Source organism: Amblyomma maculatum, chromosome 7, assembly GCF_055883805.1.
Source record: "Amblyomma maculatum isolate TAMU_Amacu chromosome 7, ASM5588380v1, whole genome shotgun sequence".
Taxonomy (NCBI): domain Eukaryota; kingdom Metazoa; phylum Arthropoda; class Arachnida; order Ixodida; family Ixodidae; genus Amblyomma; species Amblyomma maculatum.
In genome coordinates this window covers 11,523,255-11,533,627 of record NC_139350.1, presented here as the reverse complement: position 1 = coordinate 11,533,627, position 10,373 = coordinate 11,523,255, and the positions used below count along the sequence as shown (strand labels likewise).

Here is a 10,373-nt window from a genome sequence, read left to right as displayed (position 1 = left end):
GAGAGCATCTGCAACATTTGTTGCTGGCATCTAAAACTCGCTCTAGCTGTACTGCTCAATGGGGCAGCAAATGCAAAACATCTCGGGTGCCTGATGAGCGAGCGGCGCAGTGTTGGGAGCAGTCGAATCCCTGTCACTAGAGTGTCATGCTGCAAAACATGTAGAACCATATTTCTATCTACGCGCAGTCGTATAAACTCCGTATCATACGAAGTCCGTACCATTTCTGTATCGTACGAAATCTGTATGATTTCTGTATCAACGGAGTTCCGTACGATTTCTGTACCATGCGGAATTCCGTACGATTTCTGTATCATACAGAGTTCCGTATTCCAATAATTGCGTATGAACGGAAAATACGGATTTCATATATGCGGATTTTTTCAGTAGGGTACTGGCAGACTGATACAGAAAATTACTGAAGCATTATCTCACCCAAGCCCTGCTATGGAGGCGAAATATTCGTTAGGCTTGGTTATTCTGTATTTCTAAACCAGCTTAGATTCATAGACCTGAACCTATTTTAGCTAGTGATTGCATGATCAGGCATGGTCAGACAGAAGCTCCCTTGATTTATCTCCTTCATGACAGTCAGTGATCTTCGAATAAACGCAGCTGAAGCAGTGATTCCAGCACTGGCCTCTTCCATGGCTGTCTGCGAACCTTAAAGGCACCAGAGAATGGTCTAGACGGAACGAAGGTGTCGAAGGCATTTTGAACGGGGAGATTCAAAGGTAGCCAGCCAAATGAGCAAGCGGTGTTGCAAATATAGAGTTTAGGTCGTGGACTGGAAGGCTGTGTGGCATCTGGTAAGGCAATGTTGTGTAGAGAAATGTATCGGTACGAATTACGTTTGCCAGGTGTGTGAAGAAGAAGCAGCAGCAGCATGTGTACGAAGTAGTAGAAGAAGCGACCAGCAGCAGCAGTATAAGAAGGCAGTCAGTCCTACTGGCTCCTTGCTTCGCACGTGCGAAGAAGCGTGGAGCCGGATCTTGCGTCCCACCTGAGGATAGATTTCCGGACCCAATGACATTTGCTCCGAGAGGCTATCCTCCGTTTCATGCATAGTTGTCAGCGCAGACGAAGGTATGTAAGCAATCCGCCGAAAAAGAAAACAAAAGTGATTTATTACTCCGCCTTGCATCGTGGCTCATTGGTATAAAGGGTGGATCATATTGGTTGTTTTATGATTTGCGGAGGTTCGACCCTAAGCGTGTTTTCTTTATTTTTTTACTTAGTACCCCTCCTCCCCCCCTCCGGTTTATAGAAGAATAAGTTAGGGGTCACTAGGTGAAAAATAGGAATAGGAAACTGTATTTAACTGCCGGCTATCAAGCAAACTGAAAATAATAATTCTAAAAACATAAGGCTGTTTATTTTTTCCGAAGCGGAAACGCAGCGTAGTGAGTAGGCAATGGACGTGATGAGAGTTGCTGTTTTGGGGCATTACGTGACTTTATTGCGCGCTGCACAGAATGAGTTATAGTGGAATGATGGGTTTAAGTTAGGAGTTGATTATTCGAGCCACCCTCGTCTGGAAGGTCCGATTGTCTGGTGATGTGTTTGGTTTAATGGGCCGTGGAACGCAACAAGTTTTGCAGAATAATAGTGCATTTGCTGCTGTAGTTGATATTTCGTGACAATACGATGAATATCTGCCTTAGTTCGTGAACACGGCGACGAAGAGACGACAACACATGTCCCCACTTCATTTAGTATATGGTTCATTTATTCTCTTAACTTCAGTAAGCCCGATAACATTCCATTTTATAACATGTGATTCCTCGAACAGTACTGCTAAATTAGCCTCACAAGACAGGGTTCTAACGTTAAACATTACCAGAGTCAGTTTCCAATGGCGGCCTGTCCGGATTTATAGGTTCCTATCACCTTTTATTGTCTTGCAGGTCTCACATCTTCCGTGGTCAGTTGCTTCGCAGCCGCTGGTGACTTAGAGCCAGGACTTCCTAGAGTATTCATATGAGGTTGTGGCCAATTGCTACACCAGAGTGGACAAATCCTGTTCTGGGGAAGGATCGTGTTTCTGGAGGTGTTCACAAGACAGGTAGCACCCAAACCGCTTTATTGAATCCCATCGCCTAGCTATTTTTTTATCCCGATGGGGAATTGGCGCCCCGCGATTCGAACCATGGTTCTCTTGTACGCGAGTGAGATGTTTTTCCTCTGCGCCACCACTGCGAGAGTATTCGGTTGCGAAGCCGTCCGCCGGCAGCTGCATTTCGGTGCAGGCAAAATGGAGATGAGCCTGTACGCTGTGCGATAGTCCACGTTTTAAGCACCCGAGGTTATCGAAATCATTGCTTGGCAGAGAGAACCCACTTTCACGCCCTGCGCGTGTGATGCTGGTAGAAGCTTTCCTGCTCCAATCGGCAGTTTTCCGCGGCGGTGTGCACAGGCAAGTGAGAAGCTATCGTTCTCGTCCTCGCTCCTCTGGCGGGCATTTTCTGGGATGCCGCTACCCACCTCCTCTCTGTAGCAAGCACAGCAGCGGAACACCTATGGAACTGCGCCGCTGATTGTCATGGTTACAGCGTATGCGCAGTGGCGGCTTGTGCCACGCACGGCAACCTTGCCTTTACATGGTGTTGTGAAGCTTTCGCTTCGAAAAGCATTCCAGCTCTTGGGTCACGATGCATAACAGGCGTTTATGGGAAGAGTCACGTAGCATTAGTTAGACAGGACTATCAGACGACGTTTACACAGCAGAAGAGATTGTGAGCGTCCTTACTCTCGCATGATTGCTCCTCTCCTTTACCTTACGGCGAAGCATCGCAGAGCAGTTGCCGCTCGCGCGGTACTTTTTAAGAAAGTGGCCGCATCATCATGACTAAATGTAAGAGTCTTGAGTGAGTCATAACGGAATGAAGCAAGAACTTTGTACAAAATATATTGTAATGTGGGGACATGAGAGAAGAATACCCATAGCGATGAATCGCAGCTGTAATCTTGACAGTTTGAAAAATTCAAGCTTTGTCCTGAGTCACAGTTATAGTGAAGAATCACTCAATATTGGCGCAAGCCATTCAGATATTTATTAGTTCTTTTTATCCACAGCCGCCGGCACGCAGCCTTATCACTCCGATTATGACACGCGTTTCAATGCTGTGTTCTGTTATCAATTTCTTTGTCGCGCATTGTGCGCTATGATGGGTATCGAAGATTCCGTCCACTCGCGCATGATTCTGCAATGTTCTAGGCTGTGGTAGTCACCGGTTTCGGCTTTATCTAGGTGTCTCCTCGCCGCCTTTCAATTGAGCGTTTTTCGGTATGACGGAGTTAGGAGATCCACGACCTCTGAGAACGATTGTTGCTATCGCTGATGCTGAGTTGTTCAGTTGTTTTTCTGGCGCAAGAAAGCCAAAGAAAAAGCTTATTCCTGTGGACATCAAGTCTTGTCATGTGTTGCCGAAGGCCTTGTTACCAGTATTTGACATGTGTTGGAAGTTCTGCCCTTCGTGTCCCAGTTTACAACCCTTCAAGTCAAGACCACAGCCCTGTTCCTGTCACCCTGTCACTTACAGCTAAGTTTGTGAGGCTTCACATCAATTTATTCTGGCTTTCAGCTTCTAGACTGAGTTGAAGATGTCACGTTTCCCTGCTCGTTGTGCCCGCCGTCCTATTACTTCACTGTCACGAGCCATCGCTTGATTGCTGCCGCGGTCTTCCTGGAGAGGACGTCACTCAGGTACACGCTGCCTCTCCTCAGGCATCCTAGAAAATATACGAAAGAAAATATCAGCCTTCATTCCGTATTCATATGAGTTTCCTAGCCTGTTAAAATGATAAAAGGCTGTCACTCAAGCAATTATAAGGACCTTCAGTGGTATCAGTAGTGATGTAGTCATCCGATGATATCTGAAGTCATTTGAAATATGAGGTGCACCATTTTTACACATATACTGCTTGTCCAAGCAAATTTGATCGAAGGGATAAAAAAGACATTTCCGAGGCAGGGGTAGGAAACCAGAAACATATTGCTGGAAGCTACCTTGAGCGCCACAGAAAAGGTTTTGTTTGGAATCCTTAATTGACATTATTTACTTAAATTACTGATTAATGACTTACACAATAAATGGTGTTGCTACTTTGAAGAGTACCGGCACAAACCACGTTTCATTATAGCGATAAAGAACCATCACGTCTGTATTTCGTTCCCCAGATACAATAGGAAACCCCGAAAATACAAAAATCAGATTGCCGGACAATACAATTGAGGTCTTGGCTTGGCTCGACATCCCTGTGTAGCATTAGACCTATAAGTTGCCTATGGTTTCTTTGTCCGCGCCAGCCTAACCGTTCAACAAGACCGTATTTGTACTTTACAGCAGAAAAATAATGTTCCACTCATTTGTATCCTTACCGCTTTGTAGTCATTATCTGAGCGCGCAAAGTTCAGCGCGCTCAGTGTAACTCGCGCCTTCATGTGCGCCAAAGGGCTGACGCGAGGCAACCATCGCCAGCATATCACCCTTACTCATGCATGGGACCAGCCATCATAGCGGCAGATTGTTTCGTCTGCTCAAAATCATGTTGAGAGCAGCACAATTGAGGTGTGCGAATGGGCTGGTAACGGTTTCGGTATCTACATAACACTGCAGATAGAAAACAAATGGTACACATGAGGTTTCTAACCGCAAGTATCGAAACAGAGGTTTCCGAACGTGCTCAGCGACTCTGGAAGTCGTATTTATTGTCTAACGTGAATATTTAGTACTTGGAGTGAATAACCTCACTTCCCTACGTACAAAATAAAACTTTACTGTGCTGTCCTAAGAGGCTGCCGGCAATGCGTCATCGGTTTCCATCGCCTGTTTCTAATGGTTTATTTCTAACCCTTGGCTCAAGCTATCAAGCACAGCAGGTGTAATGTAACTTGAATAAAACCTGCATGAGATCATACATATAGGTATATTTCTAAGCTTTACAGATTTCACTTACAAATATTACGAGAATCGCGTCACTGCGGTCTTTCTTTAAAATTGACACCAATATTCGTGGCTAAAATAAAGTACTCAACGTATTGATTCAGCTTCGCAAGTGCAGCTGTAACAGAAAGTGAGGGCTGGCGACACCGAAGGTGTGCCTAGCTTTCAAATTTTCTTAGATGGCCCAACCGTTCGAAATATGTAATTTTAAAAATAAGCCCTTGATAGTGGCTTTCTCACAGCGTATATGGGTGCCTTAATAAGAAACATAATAGAGGTCCCATGACCATCTTTCGTTTCAAATGAAATTTTTATATGTGGTGGGCCAATATCTAGACACAAAGGAATTAACCTTAGTTTTGCAAGATACGGCGTAGTTTCTTCGAAAACAAAAAAAAATATTACGGTATATCTTTAGAGGTAGAAAACACTGCTTTTGCCATTTCAAAATGTTGCAAATTTGGATACCATGATTTTGTCATCTACTATTTTTTACTCACTAAATATATGCAGGTTTTACATTTACAAACAGTATTAGGAACCCGTTTTGTTTTTGCAGTTGAGTTATTAAAAAATCGCAAACTTTGGTTCAGGAGCGATGCGCTGTAAAAATATGCATTTTTAACCTTGTATACTGGAATGTGATGCATTAGGTCGGTTGCACTAAATATGTTTCCACTTGCTAACGCATGTTCTTAATTCCAGGCAATATTTGGAGCTCCAGACCGCTAGGTGTGTTCTACACAACGCATCAAAATTGCCCAAAATTCGAAAACAGCAGTAAAGGGTAAATTTGCTGCGACTAAAAAAAAAGATCTTCGATCTTCAAATACCTCTCACGAATCTTCAGTACCTCAACAATATCGCGGACTAAAAAGTGTTGCGTTATATTGTTTAAAAATATAACATTAAATATTAAACCAAGTGCTTGTCCTGATATTGGCCAAATTCAGCCTGCATTCTTGCAAGATCCAATATTATCCTGGCACTGAAACTATTTCTCTGCATTATCTAGGTTCCATTCTTTATTTCTGGAAAAACTTGAAGCTCTAGGTTTGTTTTTTTCTACATATAATATTTAAATTGGCCAAAATTAAAAAAAAAATCGGTAAAATAAGGAAAACTGATTAGGACTGAAGAAAATGCCGCAACACCGATTTTTATCGAAATCTCTGGAAACAATGCAAAATACTTTGTTAATATGAGTCAGTAAATATATTGAGTTCTGCAAAATGTAAAATTAGAATTATAAAAATGCCTGTTTTTAATCTATAGATTTGCTTATATGACTCCCCCTTATAGAGTAGGCATCAAAACTTCAATTTAGTATTTGCTGAATTTAGTTACATTTTACTGTAAGTAAAATTTAAAGCCTTGTCAGCGCTAATAAAGCCTTTTTCTGCTTGTCAGCAAGTACATAATCTAGCTTAATATGGTATTAATTCGCTATTTCTGTCAATTTCATGGCAGAACGCAAGTGAAGGCAGCACTTTTTCTCTGTCTTTCATTCTTTTTTATTTCTAGGTGCAGTAGTATTCAATCTAGTCTATTAATATATTATTCCATTTCTCAGCTTTGACCATAACTAACAATACTATATTTTTGAAGATGGTTTTTGAATGTGTAATTTTTTATAATGCAATCATAAGCAAATTGCTTTCCAGCGTTACAGAGAACACACATAGCAGCTTAGATCTCCAGATTCTGCCTTAAATTAACAATATAACCTGCGTAATAAAGACAGAATATTTTAGTTCAAACAACGTAACGCATCACGCCAGTATGTAAGGTTGAAAATAAACATTTTTGTAGCGCGTTGCGCTTGAAGCAAAGTTTGCAATATTTTACTAACTCAACTGCATCAATGAAACAAGCTTTCAATACTTCTTATACAAATAAAAGTTATGTTGATGTGGTGAGTAAAAAACAACGGATGACAAAACTTTAGTGCGCAAGCAGCAGGCCTCCAAACGTGCAACATTTTGAAATGACAAAAACGGGGTTTTCCAGCTTAAGTGATAGGCGTTTTTTTTTTTTTTCTGAGAAAACTACGCCGCATCTTGCAAACCTAAGGGTCTTTCCTTTGTGTCGAGAGATTAGCCCACGACATAGGGAAATTTATTTAAAACAAAATGGTCATGACTCTACGATTACTGTTCCTGTCCAAAGACATCCATATTTGTTTTCATTTCGTCTCTTCAAACAGGCTGGTTTAGGCAATGCGGTGAATAAAAATATCATCATATATATTAAAGATTTCCGCGCTACACGTTATACCTAAAGCTACCTATATTGTCACAACTGTCATTCGTTATTTGTAGCTGAAACAACATTACAAAAGGAATTCCATTGCAAATTGTTCGCGAGTTAAATAGGCGTACGGGATGACACACGTGTACTCTGCAGAATACAATTTAAGAAAGAGCAGTCGCAAACTATAGGCAAATAAGGCTATGATACGGAGCATATGTATTACTCCGGTTAACAGTAAAAAAGTCGACCTTTACCATATTAATATATTCGACAAACTATTGCATGTTCACATAGGAACACAATTAATGAACTCATTCACGCATCTAATGTCTATGGGCATTAGATGCGTGGATGACTTCGCTTTATTCCAATTCGTGCGTTACTGAAAATAATTGAACGAGGAAAAATTTAATGTCTACACAATTTTCAGCGAGTATACCAGAAAATATACTAAGGTGCTTCATATAGGTATAGTCACATCACCTAGCAAGTGAAGTGGGATAACAGAACTAATCAGACACTCACCCTGATCAGCATTTCGCTTTTGTGTCATCTTTCTAAGTTTTAAGGCAGGCTTTTCCACTGATTATCCTCTTCTATATACCCTTGCCACGCACAGGACACAGATCTTCTGGGGGTACCGAACTGTTGGTTTTCGCACTAGTGATACAACTTAATCGAACCATTTCTACGTAGAAAACACTCTCGATGCGCACCTAAAAAAAATGAAAGCATGTATGTTTAGGCGAAATCATTCACCCGTGATAAAATAATATGATTTGAACAATAAAATCAAATGATGACACTCGAAGCAACAAGAAAGTGGTGGAGAGATAGGAATTGAAGCAATGAAAGGCGGTTGCTTACTGCAAAAAGCCACTGCAAGAGGTCCACCGTCTATAAGAATAGGCAATAAAAATAAGGCACATTTAAAGGTGCATGCAGCAGTTACAGTGATGCAGTGCTACCTTTTGTTAGGCAGGCTTTTCCGCTGATTATCCTCTTCTTTATTCCCCTTCCAACCACAGGACACAGATCTTCTGGGGGTGCCAAACTGTCGGTTTTCGCACCAGTGATACAACTCAATCGATCCATTTCTACGTAGAAAACATTCCGATGCACATCTAAAAAAATGAAAGCATGTATGTGTAGGCTAAATCATTCACACATGATAAAACAATATTATTTGAACAATAAAATCAAATGATCACACCCGGAGCAACAATAAAGTGATGGAGAGATAGAAATTGAAGCAATGAAAGACGGTTGCTTACTGAACAAAGTCAATAGCAAGAGGTCCTGCGTCTATAAGAATAGGCAATAAAATTATGGCACATTTAAAGGTGCATGCAGCAGTTACAGTGATGCAGTGTTACCTTTTTTGTTTCACTGCAGCGGTTGGTATAAATATTGCAGAAATTGCTAGGCATCTCAGGTAACCCCATTGAAAACCTCATCCAAGGTTGCTGCGGCGTGTTATTTGCAGCTGCTAACGGTAAGACAGGCTATCCTATGAGTGCATGTTCATTTCCTCCTTTTTGTATCTTGAATGAAAGCGACTGAACAGTGGGTGTTGTTAGAGGTGCAGCGTCCCTAGGAATAGGGAACAAAATTAAGTTTTGCTTGTAATAAACAAAGGTACAAAAAGGAGCAAATATGCTTGCAATAATAGCATGATGACCTACCTTTTCATCAACAGCTGTAAACAACCTGTCACTACTAGTCGGTTCTTTGGATAGGGTTGTCAATGCCAGAGCTTAAAGCTAAGAGCAATTTGAGTAATATTTATAGCGGTCACGGCCGTAAAGAATTAGCACAATACTCCATTACTGTAACTATTCAACCGTCCATTTATACATATTGTTCATTAAAGAACCATGCACATCTTATTAAGATGCTCTTTTCTACTCTCAAATGATTTCCTATACAATTAGAATACGTGGGTCGCTGCTTCGGCTTAAAATTTTTGTACGATGGCTATGACGTGCACTTCATGCATACAGTACGTGAGGCACAAAGAGCTATAATTGCCGAACAGGCGGACCTGACGTCCTGTCCCATTTAAAGTGCGCGCCGTGATCGAGCGCTTCGCGTGCTATATATCTCGGACGATATGGTCGCCTCATACCGGCCGTCATTTTTTTGTACAATGTGTCCCACATGCACGTTGTTTACTTTCCAGTGACAGGGGCGCAGTGCACACACGGCTGATGCGCCTTTTTGCTTGTTTTGTTATTTTCCTCAGCCTTCGAAGCGCGTCTGCGAAACCGCTCTCCTATTGTCGCCGCTTCCTGACAGCGCGCCCTCACCTGAAGGTGCGTTCTCAGAAGGCGGGCGTCGATTAAGAAAATTTTGAAAAGGGGCTCACTTGCGCTGTTCACGGCTTTCAAATCCTCAATATGAGTGGGGGTTCATTATTACTAAAGTATAGCCTAATCATCAACCGGCATCACGCACATAACGTCTGCCCCACTGTAAAATTCGCTTGCACAGACCGCACGGACAGTTTTCAAAGCATCGTCTGTACATTTGAAAACAAAAAACTGCCCTAACTCTTAACAAAATCCAAAAACTGAGCAAACATGGCTTCCTGCGCGCAGAAAAGACGCTGTCTAAAATATATGTACAAAGCTGAGCGCGTAGTATTCGGTTACTAATTGATTGCGGCGCGCTGCGCAGTCAAAAAACTGCGCAAATGGCTGCCGATAGTGTTCTGTCGCGCGTTGGTGGCACACACACCTGTTATGCACGGCTTCTCTATTTTCGGCGCAAATGTTGTTCCTATCGCAGCCAGTAAATAAGTCCACGCACTTGCTTGCATGTAACCCGGACGAAAATTCGCTTATTTCTTGAAGTCATGCTTCGCGCACTTATTTCGAGGAGAATACGGAAAGAGAACATTTGGGACTGGTAGGAGATTATATAAAACCAATTATGAAGCAATGGCATGCTGCAAAGATACTCACGGCCTAAGATGACGGCTTTCACTGAGTCCGAGAATGCCGATGGTTTCCCGCCGTTGCTGTAATCCGTACTCCGGCGACATTTCACAGCTCTACTATTCACAGATATGTAGCAAGCACAAACCGGAGCACATGTAACGTATATAGGCGCAAGAAAAAAAATTATACACGCACAATGAATAAGAAAATTAACGAGGGAAGCAATTAAAGA

The 10,373-nt window shown here is 42.0% G+C and overlaps 1 long non-coding RNA gene across 1 annotated transcript; it reads right to left on the bottom strand.

The window, feature by feature from the left end:
• Positions 1-7,843: 7,843 nt before the first annotated feature.
• Positions 7,844-9,980, bottom strand: LOC146182713 (uncharacterized). Its single transcript, XR_014708383.1, has 3 exons — positions 9,939-9,980; positions 8,168-8,323; positions 7,844-7,915 (listed from the first exon to the last, which is right to left on the bottom strand). It is a non-coding gene; the product is annotated as an uncharacterized LOC146182713 (long non-coding RNA).
• Positions 9,981-10,373: the final 393 nt, after the last annotated feature.